Source organism: Urocitellus parryii, chromosome 10, assembly GCF_045843805.1.
Source record: "Urocitellus parryii isolate mUroPar1 chromosome 10, mUroPar1.hap1, whole genome shotgun sequence".
NCBI lineage: Eukaryota > Metazoa > Chordata > Mammalia > Rodentia > Sciuridae > Urocitellus > Urocitellus parryii.
In genome coordinates this window covers 79,616,580-79,636,489 of record NC_135540.1, presented here as the reverse complement: position 1 = coordinate 79,636,489, position 19,910 = coordinate 79,616,580, and the positions used below count along the sequence as shown (strand labels likewise).

General features: G+C 39.8%; 1 protein-coding gene across 2 annotated transcripts in view; it reads right to left on the bottom strand.

Annotated features, from left to right (window-relative positions):
• Tmem150c (transmembrane protein 150C) overlaps window positions 1-19,664 on the bottom strand; it is a 65,353-nt gene extending 45,689 nt beyond the window's left edge. For both annotated transcript variants that reach the window (XM_026409005.2, XM_026409006.2), the window contains exon 1: window positions 19,578-19,664. The gene's annotated coding sequence lies outside the window, so the exon portion shown is untranslated. The remainder of the gene's footprint in view (window positions 1-19,577) is intronic.
• Between the last annotated feature and the right edge of the window lie 246 nt (window positions 19,665-19,910).

Here is a 19,910-nt window from a genome sequence, read left to right as displayed (position 1 = left end):
TCACAGGCCAGGGTGTAGCTCAGTGGTAGAATGCTTGTCTTGCCCTGGGTTCAATCCCCAGTACCACAAAATAATAGAGTTTCTTGGCAGAAACACCATTGACATTTTGCAGTGGCTAACTCCTCGTGGGGGACGGACTGGTGCACGTAAGATGCTTAGCATCATCCAGGCTTCCACCTGTTAAATGCTCATAGCACTCCACATCCCTGATGTGACAACCAAATATATCTCCTCACATTGTCAAATGTCTCATCACAACTGCTTTAAAGGAATCAACAAGGAACTATTTAATGAATATGTTGGGAAAATCAATTTCAAAAGAAGGGGAAACCCATCTATGTAGATCCTCATGCACATAAATAAGGTCTGGGTGAAATAAAGAATAAAATCTTAAGCTCGAAACTGTAACATGGTTAGGAAACTTACGTATTATTTAACATCTGTATAGGAAAGCATTTTCTCAGTTTTTAAAAGCAAGAAGAAATCACAAAGGAAATACTGGTAGTTTTGATCACAGGAAGCTAAACCTCTGTAAAACGAACAAACTGGGAAAATATTTACAAGCAATATGAACAAGAGCAACATTCTCCACATATAACGACAGCATAATAAAAAAAAACTAATAATGTATTAAAACACATATTTATTTACCCTGATAAATAACATGGGTTAAAAAAGAATTACAAATAGAAGACAGCACATATAGTCAATGGTGCACTAAATGGGCAATATGTAAAAATACTTACTGTAGAAGAAATCCAAATGTCCACAATTGGTACACACAAATCTTGTTCAACCTCACTAACAAAGAAATTTTTAACTAATGAATTTCCATAGTTTCCATTTTCTCTCTATCCAAGAAACAAAGATCTTTTTTTTTAATGGTACTACTAAATGCAGGTAAGTAGGAAGACAAAGGGGTATTCTCTTATCCACTGATGATAAATGAGCCAAGTTCTTATACATACTTTGGAAACAATTAGCTTAATAACTCTCAGGAAACTTAGGAAATCTCCTATCCATTGACTTTTTACTCCCATCCACACAAATTTATAGTAGGTGTAGTATGTTGAATTGTGTCCCCTCCAAAATGATACAGTTCCTGTGAGTATGACCTTATCTGGGAATAGGAACTCTGCAGATGCAATTAGTTAAGGCTCTAGGTCATCATGGATTTAGGTGGGCAACTGGTGTCGCAGAGCAAAGGCCCATGGACAAGAAGGCAGGGACTGGAGTGATGTCCACTCGAGTAGGACAGACCAGGATCTGTCAGGAGCTGGAAGAGGCAGGGAAAGATTCTCCCCCAGAGCATTCAAAGGGATCATGGTCCTGGTTGTGGGTTTCTGGCCTCCGGAACTGTGAGCAAGTTTCTCCTACTTTATGGCAAGTTTGTGGTAATGTATTGTAGCAGCAGGAAACTAAAACATGAAGAAAACAATCAGAGGTACCAACAAAGGTTTACATATAAAGATGCTCACATCTGCATTATTTATAACACAAAAATTAGGAAAAACTTGAAGCAATGAAAAACAGAGGGTTATGTAAAAATATACCCATAATATAAGATGCGATCATTAAAATGTTTTGAAGAATTTCTAATGCTTTAGGGAAAATGTTTAGAGTGTGTATACAGAAAATTCAGGACACAACAGTATGTTCAATGTGATCACCAAATGGAAATGTATTAAAACACATATTTATTTACCCTGATAAATAACATGGGTTAAAAAAGAATTACAAATAGAAGACAGCACATATAGTCAATGGTGCACTAAAAGATGCACATCTGTAGTTCCAGCTACTTGAGAGTTTGAGCCCAGGAGCTTGAGACCAGCCTGGGCAACGCAGCGAGACCCTAGCTCAAAAATAGAACAAAAGTTTTTTTTTGGTTTTCTTTTTAAACATTACTTGAAGGAGTTTATTCAAAGAAATATAGAGCTGTTGTTATTATCAACATTATTCATTAAGGAATCAATTCAAAGGATGCTGAAAAGACACTTGATAAAATCCAGTGCTCATCTCTTACAAAGTATCTAGGAAAACTAGGAACAGAAGGATTCTATAATGAGCCTCTCATAAACCATCAGCACTATCATTCTTTGATGTGAAAAAGACAGCTTTTCTCTTAAAAATGGGAATGAATTAATACTACATCATGATTATTAATACTGGTCTGGCTATTTTTACCCATTCAGTAAGACAAAAGACAGAAATAAGGGTCTAGTTATTAAAAACTACAGCAATAGAACTGTTATCTGCAACAATAAGATCAAAGAACTGATTACACTGTTATTGGAAATAGTGAGTGTACATACAAAGGGGTGGATAAAACAGGCTTCAATCATACAGGAAAAACATAAATGTAATAGATTTATAATAGCAACAAAACCCATAAAATACCTAGGACTATCTGTAATAAGAAATGGAAGTGAGCTGAGCTCAGTGGCACATGCCCATAATCCCAGCAACTCAGGAGGCTGAGACAGGAAGATGACAAGTTCAAGGACAGCCTCAGCAATTTAGTGAGACCCTGTCTCAAAAATATAAAATATAAAAGGCCTGGGGATGTGGCTCAGTAGTAAAGCACTTCTGGGTTCATCCTTGGTACAGGAAAAAAAAAAGTAGAAATGGACATGAAAAAGTCCCTCAAAAGTCTGCTAAGAGACAAAAACTTGAACAAATGTTCCCAGAGGGTAAATTAGAGTGCTTTAAAGAAAGCCACTGTTGGCAAACTAATCAGAGATGTCAATAAAGAAATTGAGAGGATTCATGTGGAATTTGACAGTATTTCTACTGCTCAACTGGAATAACTGTTCTAATAGAGGCTTCCCCCCACTCCCTCCCCTGTTCTGGGAATTGAATCCAGGGGTGCTCTACCACTGAGCTACAACTGCATTCCTTTTTTATTTTGGGGAGATAGTGTGTTTCTATGATGATCCTCCCACCTCAGCCTCCCAAGTCCCAGGGATCATAGGCCAGTGCCACAGCACCCAGCCTGAAATCACTGTTTTAAGGTAACACCTAACATTGGTATCTAAGTCTCTTTCTAAAATCTATTTACTGATGAAGAAAGTTTGCTTGGGAGTTTCACAAAATAAGTCATTCAATGTCTCCTCGTGCTTTTTAAATTAATATTTCATTACCTGGGAGGCTTCACAACCTACGGGGTATTTTCTTAAAAAGGTGTCCCTCCCCCATCATGATTATTATTGCTTTTGCTCTTTATTTTCCTTTTTATCCTGGCTAATTTCCTCTAAGGAAATGCAAACCTCAGTAAAGCTTTGTGGTTATTTAAAAGAAGTACCCACTGAAACCTTTTTATTTGCATATCAAACTATATTTTTATATTGACATAAAACAGGCTGATTATTTTTGTTGTGTGCTGTTTCCCATTGACAAAAATTGTATATATTTATGATATGTTTTGATGTTTTGATATATGTGTACACTGGATGGATAAATCAAGCTAATTAACATATGCCTGAGAACACTTAAAATTCACTCCCTTGGCGATTTTCAAGTATTTGATATGCCCTCATTAACTCTAGTCACCACGATGTACAATAAGTCTCTTGAACTTATTCTTCTAGGACAGGTTGATTTGGATTACAGCTGTCTGACTTTAGACAATTTATATAATCACAGTGCATTCTAATTTATTTATTTTTGAAAAGTAGATTAATGTACCTATCTCAAATATTTGTAATGAGGATGCAGTCACCTAATTATTACCAAGCAGAGTGTTTGGCACATACTAGAAGTTTCATAAGTATGATTGTTTAATACATTATATACTTTCTGAGTTTCTATTTCATTCTTTGAATTTCCCAAGAGAGTCTGCTTATGTAACTACTTAATCCTTTTCTGTTTTGTTTTGTCTGCTACTAAGGATTGAACCCAGGGGCACTCTGCCACTGAACTACAGAGTCGCTGGGATTACAGGCATGCCCCACTGCACCCACCTTTATCCCTCACTTGATTCAGTCTCATGTTACAGCTGAATCACAGTTGTTCACCTGTGTCTGCTACGGGAGGCTGAATGTCTTAGAGGAGGAAACGCTTCATTCACTCACCCACACACCTCCTCACCTAGTCCACTCTCTCAAGCCAGATGCCCATCATGAAAGAAAAGAAGAAAGGGGAGAAAGGAAAGGGGGTTGATGCTGATTATAGTGACGCATGTACTATGCACTCCAGCAACAAAATTTTATTTGATTATGTCCTAATTTAATAAAATCTTAGTATTTCAGAAGATGTGCTAAGTTAGTACAGAGAGGTGAATTGATACACACAAATCAGACTAAATTAGTAAGGGGTCAAAAATAAACCATAAATCAATCTGCCCACATTTACTGAATTCCCACTAGGTACTTAAAATGATTGTGGGGGTTCTGGCTCCTAATTTTATAGTCTGCCCATGGTTTCATAGTGCAAAAATGTGGATCTACTAAAATAGGCAGTCTCATGTATCTTACAAGCCAAACCATACAGATTTATGGATCCCATAACAATAATAGTGGTCCTGTCTTGCTATACAACATTATTTTGTTTTACCATATAGAGTCCAGACTCCAGGACTTTATTTATGTGCAAGTGGGGTGGAAGTACAGCTGCCAAGAGAAAAAACAACATTTATTTATCTACTGTACGTACAAAACTAGCACAATTTTCCCTGAATGCCAAACTGTAAAGCCTATAATAATTTTAACATTATCAAGTTAACCATCTGAATCTTCAAATCAGAAGATATTACTAAAAGTGGCATCTAATAAGGCTCTCAGTTAAATATAACCAAATGTTATAACCAAATATGGGAAGAAGCCAACATTCAGGAAGGGGTAGTGTTTGTGAAAAAGTGGGCCTTCAAACTGTGGGCAAATGGGAAGAAGTTCCTTGACTTTCAAGGTATTACGTTTGTTCTGATAGACCCATTGTAAATCGAAAATATGGCAAGTCAAATATGCATTGAGCCAAGTGTGGCAGCACATGCCTGTAATACAAGCAATTTGGGAGGCTGAAGCAAGAGAACTGCAAGTTCAAGCCCAGCCTGGACAATTTAGAAGACCCTGTCTCAAAATAAAAATATAAAAATGACTCAGAATGTAGTTCATTTGATAGAGCACCCTTCCCTGGGTTCAATCACCAGTACCGCAAAAAAAGAAAAAAAAATGTATTGAATCCATCTAACCTTTTGAACATCAAGTCCACTGTATGGTTGGTTCACTCTCATAATCACATGGCTGGCTGGAAGCATCTCAAGAAGGTATCCTATAATATAGTGCTAACTCAAAGAAAAGAGCAAAACTGACAATTCAAAGGACCCTTTCCACTGAACACATTCACTTCCTCTCCGTTATAAAGTTGAAAACTCCTAGATGGAATTTTCCAAAGTAGGAAACGATCTATAAATAGATCAGGCTGGGGAGGACATTTCACGGTGGGAACCATCAATACCAGTCACAGGACAGAACTGGATCCAGGTGAGGGTCAGCCCAAGCCTACATTAGAGAGGAACTAGAAGAAAAGTATGGATAGATAAAATGGGCTCAGAGGAGATGTGGCCTCAAATACCAAAACCAGTGGGTTGGATGAGGCTGTGAATGAGAAGATGCTCGGGGGTCTCTGTGTGGGGCAGACCTAGGACAGTGGATGAAAGATGAGGCAGGCAGCAGGATGCACCAGAGCAAGAGGTAGAGAAGCCAGTGCGGAAAATACCGCAGCTTTCCTTGAAATCATGATTAACATAATCTTAAACATCTATAATTCATGGGAATTACCAAAGTTATTTTTAATTAGCAAATGGTGGAAAACAGAATAGGTAGCAGTCTCAGGCTGGGGCAGTTTGAACAGGCCTTCTTGGAACCTTGTGCTTTGCATCAAGGTGACCAACTCTGTCATGAAATGGATCCAAGTGAAAGACACACTAGCTGGGCTGCAGAAAATGTGAAACAGAAAGGACTTATAGTAATCCTTCCTCATCCACAGTTTCACTTTCTGCAGTTTCAGTTACCCAGAGTCAACTGTGGTTGGGAAATATTAATTGGAAAATTCCAGAAATAAACAGTTCATAAATTTTAAATAACTTTTATTATGGTCAATTGTTATAACTATTCTTTTGTATTATTAGCTAGTGTTGTTAGTCTCTTAACTATGCCTAATTTGTAAATTAAACAGTCACAGATTGTTTATATATATAGGGAAAAAAACCCGTGTGTGTGTGTGTGTGTGTGTGTGTGTGTGTGTGTGTGTGTATGGCTCAGTACTATCTTGGAACATATCCCTTGCAGATAGGGGGTGGGAGACACTAAACCATTAGTTAAGAGGGAAACACACGTACTGTAAGTACTTCATATGCATCCAATAGTTATCAAAACTTCATGAAATAAATATTAGCTATGTATGAAGTGCACTCTGCAAACCCCCTCATGTGCTATGTCAATGACTATATGTATATGGCACTTACTCTGTGCTAGGCACAACCACCCAGGGAGAAGGTAACTGTCACCCACTCTTACAGATGCACACAAGCAATAACCTGCCCCCCATCATGTTGCTGGGAAGGTTGGAGCCAGGATAGAACCCAGGAGGTCCAACTCCAGAATCATTAAAAATATAGCTTCTCAGTCATTTTGAGATCTATTTTCAATAACATCTCTTTGTAAAATATTTATAAATCTTCACATTACTCAGACACAGGGGAGCAGGGTGCTGTGGAATGAAGGGCCCCAGGGCAAGCCTTCCAGAGCATCATGCTATCCAGCCCCTCTGAACCACCAGTGGCTCCCACACTGCAGCTCTGTGCCAGGTGACACGAATACAAAGATGAACACACAGTCCACCCCAGGCAGCTCACACATGATTAGGAAATGAGCAGCGTTCAGAGATGGGTCCAGGAACTAGGGAGCTCCAGAGAAGACACTAATGCAGCACTGAGGGCAGGAGGGGAAGGAGGAAGGACCCTGCGCCGTCTCCAGGGATACAGAGGCATTTAGCAGGCAGGACATGCTTTCAAGCAGAAGCGAGAGCATGGGTGGGACTCTAAGGCACCCATCCACTGTGCAGGAGCCAGAGTTCAATGCTCAGAACATGATGAATCAGGCAGGGAGTGGTGGAAGACGAGCTAGGGAGGTGGGCAGCTGCCCAGCAATGGGCAACTATGCTGTCGCTGACAAGAGCAACTGAGATGTTGTCTCCTGTGGCTTTTACTACAGGGAAATATGTTCATTGTAAATACCTCAGAAAGCAGAGATCATGAAAAAAAAAAGAAAATGAAAATATTTTAAAAATCGAGACTTTAGACAACCACCATGACATTTTCATATATAACCTTTTGTCTGTATCTATGCATAATATATATCCATCTGTATATATACTTACACAACATAATAAACATTTTTCTTTGAAAATGAAATGTAAAAGGTGGTAGGTATATACGATGAAATATTATTCAGCTTTGAAAAAGGAAGGGATTTCTAGCACTTGCTATCATGTGGCTAAACCTTCAGGGGAATTATGCTAACTGAAATACCTCATCCACAAAAGAAACAAATACCATATGATTTTACTCACTCGAGGTTCCTAAAGTAGTTAAATTCACAGAGAGAAAAGCAAAATGATGGTTGCCAGGGGTTGGGAGAGAAAGGATGAGGAGTTGTTTAGTGAGTATGGAGTTTTTGTTTTACAGGGTACAGAGCTATGGAGCCTGGATGCATTACAATGCAAATATGCTCAACACTGCTGGTCTACACATTGTATAGTAGTGAACTTGACCTTATATGTATTTTACCACAATTTAAATACAATTAAATAAATAATTTTAAAGTAACTCATGTGACAAAGCTCTTGAATAGCCTTTCCATTTATTATTTTTAAATTTCTTTTTGGTAACAGGGATTGAACCCAGGGGCACTTAACCACTGAGCCACATCCCCAGTCCTTTTATATATTTTATTTAGAGACAGGGTCTCTCTGAGTTGCTTAGGGCCTAAGTTGCTGAGGCTGGCTTTGAACTTGTAATCCTCCTGCCTCAGCCTCCTGAGTTGTTGGGAATACAAGTGTGAGCCACCACGCCGGACCTATTTTTATTTTTTTCTTTTCATGTAAGATGCATACATCTCTATCATGATTTATTTAATGTAGGAAAATTATTATTATTTAGAATGAAGAAACCTACAAATTCGGGTTGATGGGAAGGGTCCAGTAAAGAGTGGAGAGAGGTACAAGACCAGAGAGAGACAGGAATATCAGTAGAGCAGAGGTCTCAGGCCTGGAGGAAGCAGAAGGAGATGGCATTAGGGGCCCAGGTGATATGCTGAAACAGAGGGAAATAGATACCACATCTTCTGAGTTCAGAAAATAAAGAGGTATTTGTAAGGAAGTTTGGGCAACTGAGGGAAGTAAGGAGACTAGCCATCTCAGTTAAGTTAGAGGAAGGGAGGCAGGGTATGGAAGAGGAAGAAGGATACACAACTTTGTTCAGAGGACAGGATACTGAGGTGAAACTGTCTGAGGGAATGTGAATGGGAGATTGGGAACAAGTAGCTATGGTTTAGTGGTGGTGAGCTCACTGCGGAGATCCAATGGATTCTGCGGGCATATTCATCAGTGGACACTGAGGATGATGCTGTCACCATGGACCAAGACAAGTTGGTGAGGATGGGAGATGGGGAACACATGGAGCTAGGTCCTCTGTTCTTTAAGAGGTGAACAGAGTGACTGGAAGCTGGATGAAGAGCAGCAATAAGAAGAAATGTGGCTGGCCACCCTCGGTCTCGTTCAGCATAAGACTTCTAGATTCGTTGCCATTTTCCTCCACAGCACCCAGACCATACATGATGCTATTTTTATCTATTTCTGGTCTGTCCTCCCAGACAGACTGTCAAGCTCCCTGAGGGCAGAAGCTTTGTCTGTTTTGTTCACCACTCTGTTGTAGATAAAGGCCAGTTAGAATATTCCTGGAAGTTTACTAAAATAGCAGGAGGGTCTTCTATAGGAGGGAGCTATTTTATTGTGTTCAGTCTTTGAGGGACAGAGAATGTCAGCCAGGGCTTCACCTCAGGCTATGGGCCTTTACGTGTCCACTTCCCTGACCATCTATCTGCCCATTCACTCACCTATGGTGCTATGATGGGGACGTCAGCGCTTACCTGTGGATGCTACTCAGCCAGTGGAACATGATGGAACCACCTGGGAAGCTTTAAATTAGAAAAAAAAAAAAAGTCTGGCATCTGGGTCTTGCCCCTGGAATTCAGATTTAATTGGTCTAGGGTGCAGCTTGATTTTTACTGCTCCTCAGGTGACTTCACTGTGCAGCCTGTCCCCTGGCTTTCTTGCCACTCCTCCTGGCTTCTGGTGCTGTCCAAGGTAGCATCTCACAGAGAACTTTGTCACTCCAGTGTCTGCCCAAGCCTGCCATGCACAAGGGTCAGTGGTCTGTTAGGACAGCCCAGTGGAAGGACGCTGCACCTCAGGACAGCACGAGAAGCCAGATCACACAGCTAACTGTACTGAAGAACACTACACCATCGCGTCCACTCTTGTGTGGCTGTCCAATTGCCACACAAGGCTACTAACATTTGAATCAATCAAAATTAAAAATTCCTTCTACAACAGGCCTGACAGTGGATATTGTCAGCTTTGAAGACCAGATAATATCTGACCCAGTTACTCAACTCTTAGGTGGTAATGTAGAAGCAGTCACCAGTAATTTGTAAACAGAGGGTGTGGCTATGTCTGGTAAAACTTTATTTCAAATGCTTTGGGATCCCTGCCCTAAAATAAACACATGCCCTAAGATTTTTTTTAAATTGCATAATATGACCTTTATACAAAAACAGACAAAGATTCAATTGGAAAGAGAAGGCAAACGTGGCAAGCAAGCAAACCAGGAGCCAGATCAAACTGAAGTGAGACTTAGGGTACCACGTCAGATTCATATTAAGTCTGCCCGGAAAGACAGCATGTCGAGAACTAATGTAAAATATTCATGGACTCCAAGTAGAGTGGAGTCTCATCCTTCTGTGATGGCTGCAGTCATGCCAAGACTCTGGGAAATAAATTGTGCGACTTCCAAAAACTTTTTCCAGCTCTTAGACTCTTGGTAGGGAGCAGTTACCATCCAGAACAATCCTCTTTAATTTTCCATGTGAAAAAAAATGAGTTAAAACCTTTGTTACAGGGCTGCAGTTGTAGCTCAGTGGTATAGCACCTGCCTCAGTGGTATAGCACTTGCGAGGCACTAGGTTCAATCCTCAGCACCACATAAACATAAATAAATAAAATGAAGGCATTGTGTCCATCTACAACTAAAAAAAAATTTAAAAAAAATCTTTGTTACAAGTAAGAAGGGAGTTACAGTAAGAAAAAAGCTATCCTGAGCCAAGGACCATGCTTAGGACAAATACTGCCTGTTAGCTAATCAAGAGCAGTATTTCTTTTTTTTAATTTTCTATTTGTCCTTTTTAGATATACCTGACAGTAGAATGCATTTTGACATATCATACATATATGGAGTATAAATTCCCATTTTTTTGGCTAAAAGGATGTGAAGTTACCTGGTTGTATATTCATATATGAATATAGGAAAGTTATGTCTGATTCATTCTACTGTCTTTCCCATTCCCATCTCCTCTCTGGTCCTCCCATATTCCCCCTGTCCAATCCAGTGAACCTCCACTCTCCCCACCCACCTGCCTATTGTGAGTCAGAGATGCTGATCCACATATCAAAGAGAATGTTATTAGTTCGGTCTTTGTTTTTTTGGAATTGGCTTATTTCACTTAACATGACAGTCTCCAGTTCCATCCATACCAGCAAATGTTATAATCTCATTCTTCTTTATGGCTGAGCAATATCCTATTGTGTTTATATACACCCCATTTTCTTGATGCATTCATCTATTGAAGGGCATCTAGGTTGGTTCCATAGCTTAACTATTGTGAACTGAGCTCAAGAGCAGCATTTCTCAACTGCTACGTTCATGGCTCTGTTAGTAGACACTGACTTTGCTCAGTAGCTTTATCTTAAAGGATCATGATGTACCCCTTTTTGATCATAACTGTATCCTTTCTGAAAATTAGTTCCTGGAAATTTTTTGTCTTTTATTTTCTCAGAAACATGTACAATCAAAACATTGGTATGAAATGGCACCTAGTGTCTTTTCATTTAAATCAATGTTTATGCCACATGTAAGAAGAAATTAAAATGGAGGTATCATAAGAAAGATAATCAGCTTTCTCAAGAATGACTGTATTAGCTGCTTGCACCCCTAAAGCTCAGGAAATAATGCCAAGAATTAATAAATTGGATGGCATCAAACCAAAAAAACTTCTGCACAGCAAAGAAAACAATTAGGAATGTGAAGAGAGAACAGAATGGGAGAAATCTTTTTAGCTACTCTTTTGACAGAAGATTAATATCTAGAATATATAAAGAACACAAAAAACTTTACACCAAAAAAATAAAATAACCCAATTAATAAATGGGCAAATGAATTAAACAGACACTTCTCTAAAGAAATACAAAGGGCCAACAATTATATAATGTTCAATATCATTAGCAATTAGGGAATGCAAATCAATACTACACTGAGATTTCATCTCACTCCAGTCAGAATGGTAGTCATCTAGATTACAAATAATAAAAATTACTACAGAGGATATGGGAGAAAGGAATACTTTCACATAGTTGGTGGGATTATAAATTAGTGCAATCATTAAAGAAAACAGGATGGAGGTTCCTTCAAAAGACTGGGCATGGAAACTCCATATGACCCAGCTGCACCACCCCTCAGTATTTATCCTAAAGAATTAAATTCAAGGTCTGGGGGTATAGCTCAGTGGTACAGTGCTGGCCTAGCACATGTAGGGCACTGGGCTTGATCCTCAGCACCACAAGAATAAAAAATAAAAGTTAAAATAAAAAGGGAATTAAAGTCAAATGGAATGAGATGAACATCATTATCCTAAGTACATATATGAAGACACGAATGGTGTGACTCTACTTCGTGTACAATCAGAGACATGAAAAAATGTGCTCTATATGTGTACTATGAATTAAAAGGCATCTGCTGTCAAATATAATGAATTAGAATTTTTTTAAAAATAAAGTCAATATATTAGAGCAATATGTGAATACCCATGTTTAAAGCAGCACAATTCACAAAAGCCAAACTATGGAACCAGCCTAGGTGTCCATCAACAGAAGAATACAAAAAGAAAATGTGGTATAAACACACAACTAAGTTTTATTCAGCCATAAACAAAAATGAAATTATGTCATTCACAGGAAAACTGATGGAACTAGAGACCATTATGTTAAGTGAAATAAGCCAAACTAAAAGGTCAAGGGTTGTATGTTTTCTCTCATGTACAGAAGGTAAAGAGGTAAAAGGAAAAGAAAGAGGGAATGGTTCTCCTGAAAATCAAAGGGAGAGCAGTAGAGGAAAGGGACCAGGGGGTAAGAAGAGGGAAGGGAAGGGGAAATACTGGGGGATGATAATGGCCAAATTATATTATATTGTGTGGATGTAAGAATATGTAGCAACATATTACATATCATTACGTACAACTATAATGCACTAATAAAAATGTGGAAAGTAGAAAAAAAGAACAATCATATTAGCTGTTAATATAAAAGGAGATAAAATGGTTCTTGTGAACTTTGTACTGTCATTGACAAGACTGGAAATTTTTCAAAATGCCATACTTTTGAAGTAGAGGGCATGTAGGGACACACCACCATAAAGGTAGAGAAATGCCACCCTTAGCTTCATAGCTGCATGAAGGTATGTTTTAGTTGTTAGTATTTCCATATAAATACACTTTAAGTTGCAGTGAAACTAGAATTTAGAAATTACAATACATATATATCCATTAGAAACTCCAGGACAGTTACACTATAGATTTCTTAAAATTTTAATTTACAAACCCTCCTAGTTCAGTAAAAAGTAATATTTATTTTTGAATTGTTTTACAATAATATCAACATTTCTTAACTAACATCTACTCACCCATGAATCAATAGAATGAAAATAATCTGAAAGGATATTTTATTAACTAACACATTTTTAAAAATATGACACCCATTTTGGCTATGTAGTCAGTTTTAATTTATTTTTTAAGATTTCCAATTAATGCCATTTAAAATATCTCTTTGACAGCTAAGTCATCAGAAGTGTAAAAAAAAAAACAGGAAGAAATCTACCTCGTTAAAAATGAAATATTTGATGAACAGTAAGGCTGTGCTATTTTGGGAGACATTTATGTTTACATTCAGTTGATTACCATTATAATTCATTATAATTGCTGCAGAGTTAAATAACACCATTTAAATTACAGACTAATTTCCTCTACTGCCATAGTTAAGCACAATTACTTCTTCAGCGTTGTCTACACTTGTCTAAAAGTATTATGTGACTTTCAACGTTTTTTCAAAGACAGTTCATCTGGCCCCTTCGTATTCCACAGATTGAGACTACATCACTGTCCACAGAGATGGGATTTTCTGTAGCTTTGAACAATATCTGAATATCTTAAGGATTTTTATATGTTAGGTAAAGCCTCTGGAGTTTCTAAGGAGGAAAGTGAGCATAATGGCAAGCTGTGGACTCATATTCTACCTGATGTAGGTGTTGGATAAGGGATCACTTATATTTAGTTTGATCTGTAAGAAAAACTGAAATCTACTTTGTAAAATGAAATGAGCTTTACTTTCTAGATTGCATTAAGAAAAAAATTCCTGGCATCAATTTTAAGACATCTCATTTTATTTGGAATTCTAAAACAATATTTTATATATATATATATATATTTAAAGAGAGAGTGAGAGAGAGAGAATTTTTTTAATATTTATTTTTTAGTTTTCGGCGGACACAACATCTTTGTTTGTATGTGGTGCTGAGGATCGAACCCGGGCAGCACGCATGCCAGGCGAGCGCGCTATTGCTTGAGCCACATCCCCAGCCCCTTTATTTATATTTTTTTACTTCTTTGATGTGGGGCTGGGAATCGAACCCAGGACCTGGCAAATGAGAGGCAAGTGCCCTACTGCTGAGTTATACCCCAAGCTGTTTTCCATTTACTTTATTAAAAATACATCATGAGGGCTAAGATGGGGGGATCGCAAGTTCAAAGCCAGCTTCAGCAACAGTGAGGCATTTAGTAACTTAGTAAGACCCTGTCTCTAAATAAAATATGAAATAGGGTTGGGGATGTGGCTCAATGGCTGAGTGCCCCTGAGTTCAACCCCCATACCAAATAAATAAATAAATAAATAAAGTATGGAAATTAAAAAAAATACATCATGAGGCACTTAACAGGCAGGTAGTGGTTTCGAAAAGCAAATAACTTAGGATACAATAAAAAAGTGAGGGATTTATGAGATGGACATATCTATTTAAAAGTATTTGTCACTATTTATTACAAACTAGTATGCAAAAGTTAGTAAGTGGTTAGAAGAAAAGGAAAACACCTCTGAAGACATAATTTGCAGTTAATGTCGGGGACACTGACATTTCTTTGGGCACCATGATGTGTTTCCAAGGGCATTAACCTTCAGAGACCACAGGCTGGCAGCAGTGAGGTCTTTCCAGTCTATTCCAGATCAAAAACTCCCCTCTTACCCATCAGGCTTCATATTACACAGAAAATAGCTACTGTCAGCTCCCTTCTGCACATGTGCAATGCGGCACAATGTTTTGAGTGTCACAAGTCTGCAGACGTCCATCTATGTGACGCTATCACATTGCAACTTAGGATGGTTGAACACGTGATCAGCCATCAGACTGCCCCGGTTCAGATTCTGACTCCACCACTGACTGGGATGTAGGTACTGAGGGGTAGCAGCAGTGACTACATCAAAGGACTGTTGTGGGAAACAGGCTAATATGTGCAAAGCACTCAGCCTGGTGCACTTGGTAAACACTCATTATTGTTAGTTACTACATATGTCTTAGATCCATGTTTCCTGAAGTGGATCCCAAGCCTAGTTTCATAGGCAATATTTGGCATCATGATTCAGTATGCACATATACACTTATATAATAACAACACAAATGATGAACATCCATATATATAGTGCTTACTGAATATGGACCAAGTTGTGCACAGTCATAATTTAAACCCAGAGGTCCAATTTCTCTAGGGCTTGTAGCCACTATTCTCCACTGCCTTGTGGCCTTGTAGGTGATATACCTGGAGGAAACAAAAGTTTTATCTAACACTGGAAACCCTCACTAACAAGAATGCACAGAGATGATTTCATTCTATCATATATTCTGTTTCAAAAGAAAAATGCTGATCCTAGCTTGTTAAATTGATTTCAAGACCTAAGACACGAAGTTTGAAAAATACTATGGTGTGGTATGAAATGTTTTGTTTTGTTTTTTAAGAAAATATCAACATAGATTTTTAAAAAGTTAAATATGCATTTCATTTCAGGAGTTCTACATTGTTATTGGATTTGTGGAGAGCATTTCCTAAAGTTATTCCTAAAGTTATTCAAGCATCCCCATTACCATGTGGGATGGACACTAATTTGGAAAACTTCACTGTAGGGGGTTAATATCCTCAGAACTAAGACAATGTTAGGTTTATCTTCACCTACAATTTAATTAGTATATCCAAACACAAATGTCTAAATAAGTAACTGAGGGAGAGTTCCTCCCAAAGAAGGGGAACCCCCAGGGCCTTGAGGTCTGGCCTGGAGAGAGGTATATAGGTCCCTAGACTAGGAAAGGATCATTCACCCCAGAGTCATGCAGGGAACTGTCTTATAAAACACTAAATATGTGTTTCTTGCCACAGCCAAAATAAGAGTTTAAATCAAAGCAAATTAGTTTAAAATTGAAACAACATAGTAGATGCTAAATCAAATTCACTCAATAGTTCTACTAAAGATAAGGGTAGGTTGTATTTTAAGTGGATTTATTAACCCCCCAGGCTGGGCTGGGCAAGGAGATTTGGGTTTGAAGCCCTAGGGAAAGAAACTAAGCAAGGGCCCAACAAAGAGAGGCCTTGTGGGATGGACCCTAATTTGGGAAACTTCACTGTAGGGGGTTATTATCCTCAGGACAGAGACAATGTTAGGTTTATCTTCACCTACAATTTAATTAGTATATATTTAATTAGTCATGATTTAAACCCAGAGGTCCAATTTCTCTAGGGCTCGTAGCCTTCAGCTGCTCCTTGAGCCAGAGGTACCCCTGTCAGACTTTTCACAGAGCTTCTGTTACTGCATGTGTATGGCAGAGGGGAACAGTTCTGCATAACTTCCTACTTCCTACCTTTCTTCAAATCCCCACTCTCCACCTTGAAAAAAATGAAAAGTACAGAAACCATCTCTGAGAATACATGATCTATACTGTGCAGGAGAGCATACAATGCTGAAGTTCATGAACATACACATGGGGTCAAGCATCCAAACAGTTCTGAGTGATGCTTATTTTGTGGAAATTAAAAAGGTAAAGCTGTTTTTAGAATAGAATTGAACTTCAACATAAAGCACCTTCTTCAGAGTGAATGCAAGTGCTTCCTCATAAAACAGAATAACAGTCAAATCTTAATTCCCAGCATTATCAATGCCAATTTCTACTGCCTTGTAATTAATGGATAATTGCCATCAAGTGCTATCTCTATAGGAAATGGGTAGAAGGATTTAGAGCTGTACTGTCCAGTATGATAGCCTCTAATCCTATGAATCTACTTAAATTAATTAAAGCTAAATAAAATTCAAAGTGCAGTTTCTCAATTGCACTAGCCACATTTCAAGTGTTCAGTAGTGGTTCATGGCTATCATATCTGACACACTATAGAACATTTCCATCACGGCCGAAAGTTCTGTTGGACAGCACAGATCTAGAGAAGGCTATTTATAGACGTTAAAAAGGAAATTTCTCAGTTGATAAAAGAATTGCAAGTCCAACCTACCAGAGCTGGCTTGACTCAGAACAGTGTGGGGTTGAACTGAAGGTGACTGCCAAAGATTCCATTATTATCTCAAAATATCATCCCAACTCTTCTTTCCAAAATCTTTTTGCATTAAGACTTTGCATTACCACAAGTAATTTTTCAACATTCAAACAACATAGCAGAAAATATTTGGCAATAATGACACTTAAAAGTTCCAATAACTTCATAAGCTAGATTGAAAGTGACTAAATCAAATATATATATGTGTGTGTGTGTGTGTGTGTGTGTGTGTGTAACTATCAGCTTTGGAAATAAAAAGTCTATAATTAAAGTAAGTAGGGACATACTTCTGTTTATGATAAGGAAAATGCAAATTGCATACCTGGGTCTAGTCCCTTTTGTTGATCTTTCATGAACTTAGAGCCAGCTTCTATAATACTTGAACTTTGTAGCATGTTTGGGTCACTTTAGCACAAATCTCATTTGGGCTTCATAAGAACCTAATCATCACTATACTACTGACTCAGAATGCTATAGATTTCCTTAGGAAGGCGAAGACTAACATGTTAAGTTATCTAGTCAGTATCTATTTTGCTAAACTGATTACTAAACTGATCCCAAATGGCTAAGACTGCAGGGGCCAACTAGCTATACTTCCTCCTGACTCCAGGCTGCCTTGCTAATCTGGCCATTGTACTGCAGAGATGTGAGCCACAGGGGAAACCAAGAGTGCAAAGTGCCCTTTCCTCTTGACAATCATAAAGCAGGTAAAGTAAGCCCCCCAAACCCTTGCAAGGTTGTTATAAACATGGTTATGGTAGTTCTTTAGCAAAGGCTAAACACAAAGTATTATTTTGATCATAAAAAAATTACTCCACAAGGAAAACTATCTCTATCCCACAGCAACTTGTAAAAGGCATTTAATGAGAAATATATGAATTAGGCAACTGCTATTAAGATAATGCAATGCTGATTTAAATAATCCAAACAAACTGCATTCAGCTTACGGCAGATTATAATAAACATGCATTTTTCAAATACTTTAATATGTTTGCTTAATGTCATAACATCTGTCAACTAGTCATTATTGTTAGCAAAACTTCTTTACCCTTTTATTTACCATATTCAGTTGTGAACTTCCAACTTGGGGTACTTGCAAAATATTTATTATAAGCATGTAATAAACATAAATACAGAGCACACAATTAAAATTCCTATGCTTATGCCTTGAAGATTAAACTCACATTTCTAGTTCATTAAGAGATGACAACTACAGTTAATCTTGAAAACATGGTGTCTCTAGGTCATATACAAGAAAAAGTTTGGGACTTAATGCATGAGAACCAAGACTGTAGAATTCTTTGATCTGCAAACATCACAAATACAAACCTAATAATTTTTTTCTTGAAACAGAAAACTTTAAGTAGGTCAGCTTATTAACTGCTACGATGGACTTTATACATTCACATTTGCTTAGCCTTTTGATGAACTGCAGCCCAGAATGGAGTCACAGCCCTGCATTACTAAAATCTATCTTCAATTCAAGCAGAGAACTGAAGAAGCAGAAACTAATATTGCCCTTCAGGCTTTGGTATTGTAATAGAGCCAAGAGCAGTTTTGTTCCGTTCTTTAACATGTCATTAGTATGCCTGCTTCCCTAACAGGAGCACACATGTTAAGCCAGAATGGGATCACTCAGGGAGAAGTGCAGCTTTCGTTCCACCTGGGCCACGTTATCACATTCTAAGTCACAATCCTGGCTCAGCCGTGAAATGATCTGGCCGGAATAAACCCGACCAAAAATATCAGTGAAGTGTTTGGGATATAATAAAGTGCTGAAGAGGTAGGAGTGGGAGGAGAGGAATAAATAGGGAGAAAAGGAATGTGAATTTAAAATGGAAAAACCTTCATCCTCCCTTTGATTCATTTAAAGACGGGAAACCACTAAACAAGGGCTCTAACGAAACATCCATCACTTTATTATTGCATTGGATAACCAAGGAGCCTCGGAAACCCACCCACCGCGGCCACCTGGAGAAACTGAAAATCCCATTTCTTCCCAAATGTGTGCGCCTAGGAAAGAGGAAAGAAAGCAAGACTGTGCTTTTCGAGTGAAGGGCGGTGCACAGGGCAAAGCAAGTTAGTGCCTCCTTCCCGATGCCCTGCTTCCCTTCCCGAGACAGCCTGACTTGGCTAGCGGCGAAGTGAACGCAGAATGGCAGAGGGACCGGGAGGTCAAACTTCGGGTCGTTTTCCTTCAGGGGAGTCCACCCCATAACCGAAGGACGGGGCGCGGGGTGGAAACACCTGTCAAAGGGCCGGGCCGGGGCCGCGGCCGGCGGGCGGCGCAGGGGCTCGGCGGACGGCACTGCGGTGCCGGGGACGCGGTGCGCGGGCTCCAGCGCTCAGGGCAAGCGGCGAAGAGCCAGCAGCAACACCGTCACTCGCTCGGGAGCCTGCGCCCGCGGAAACCAAGGGACGGCCCGCGCCCGCGGCGCTCTGGGGAGGGGTCCGGAGCCGAGGGGGGCCCCGCAGCCCGGCGACCCGCCGCCCCAGTCCCGCTGCAGCGCCCGCCGCCCCGGGTCTCCGCCTCCGTGCTGGGCGCGGAACCGGGCCGGACGCCCCCTGGCTGCCAGCCGGCCGGGACGGAGGAGGGGGCGCCGCGCCTACCTGCTCCGGTGCGGCGGGGCCGCGGTCGCCTAGCGGGGCCGTGACCTGCGGCGACGGCAACGGCGGCGGCGGCGGCGGCAGGCGCGGTGGGGAGGGCGCTTCCTTCAGGAAGGGGTGGGATCTGCCCGCCCGCGCGCTGGTCCCCTCCCGCCGCACCGCGGCCCGCCCCCGACTTATTCTGGGGTCCCCGCTGCTAGGCCTCCCCGGAGAACAGAGCCCGCCGGGTCTCGGGCTTAGACACCCCCCCCCCCCATCGGGCCCCTCATAGTCACCCGGGGCTGGAGCCGGGTGTGGACGGTCGAACCTCTTCCTTCCAAAGCCTTTGTGGACGCG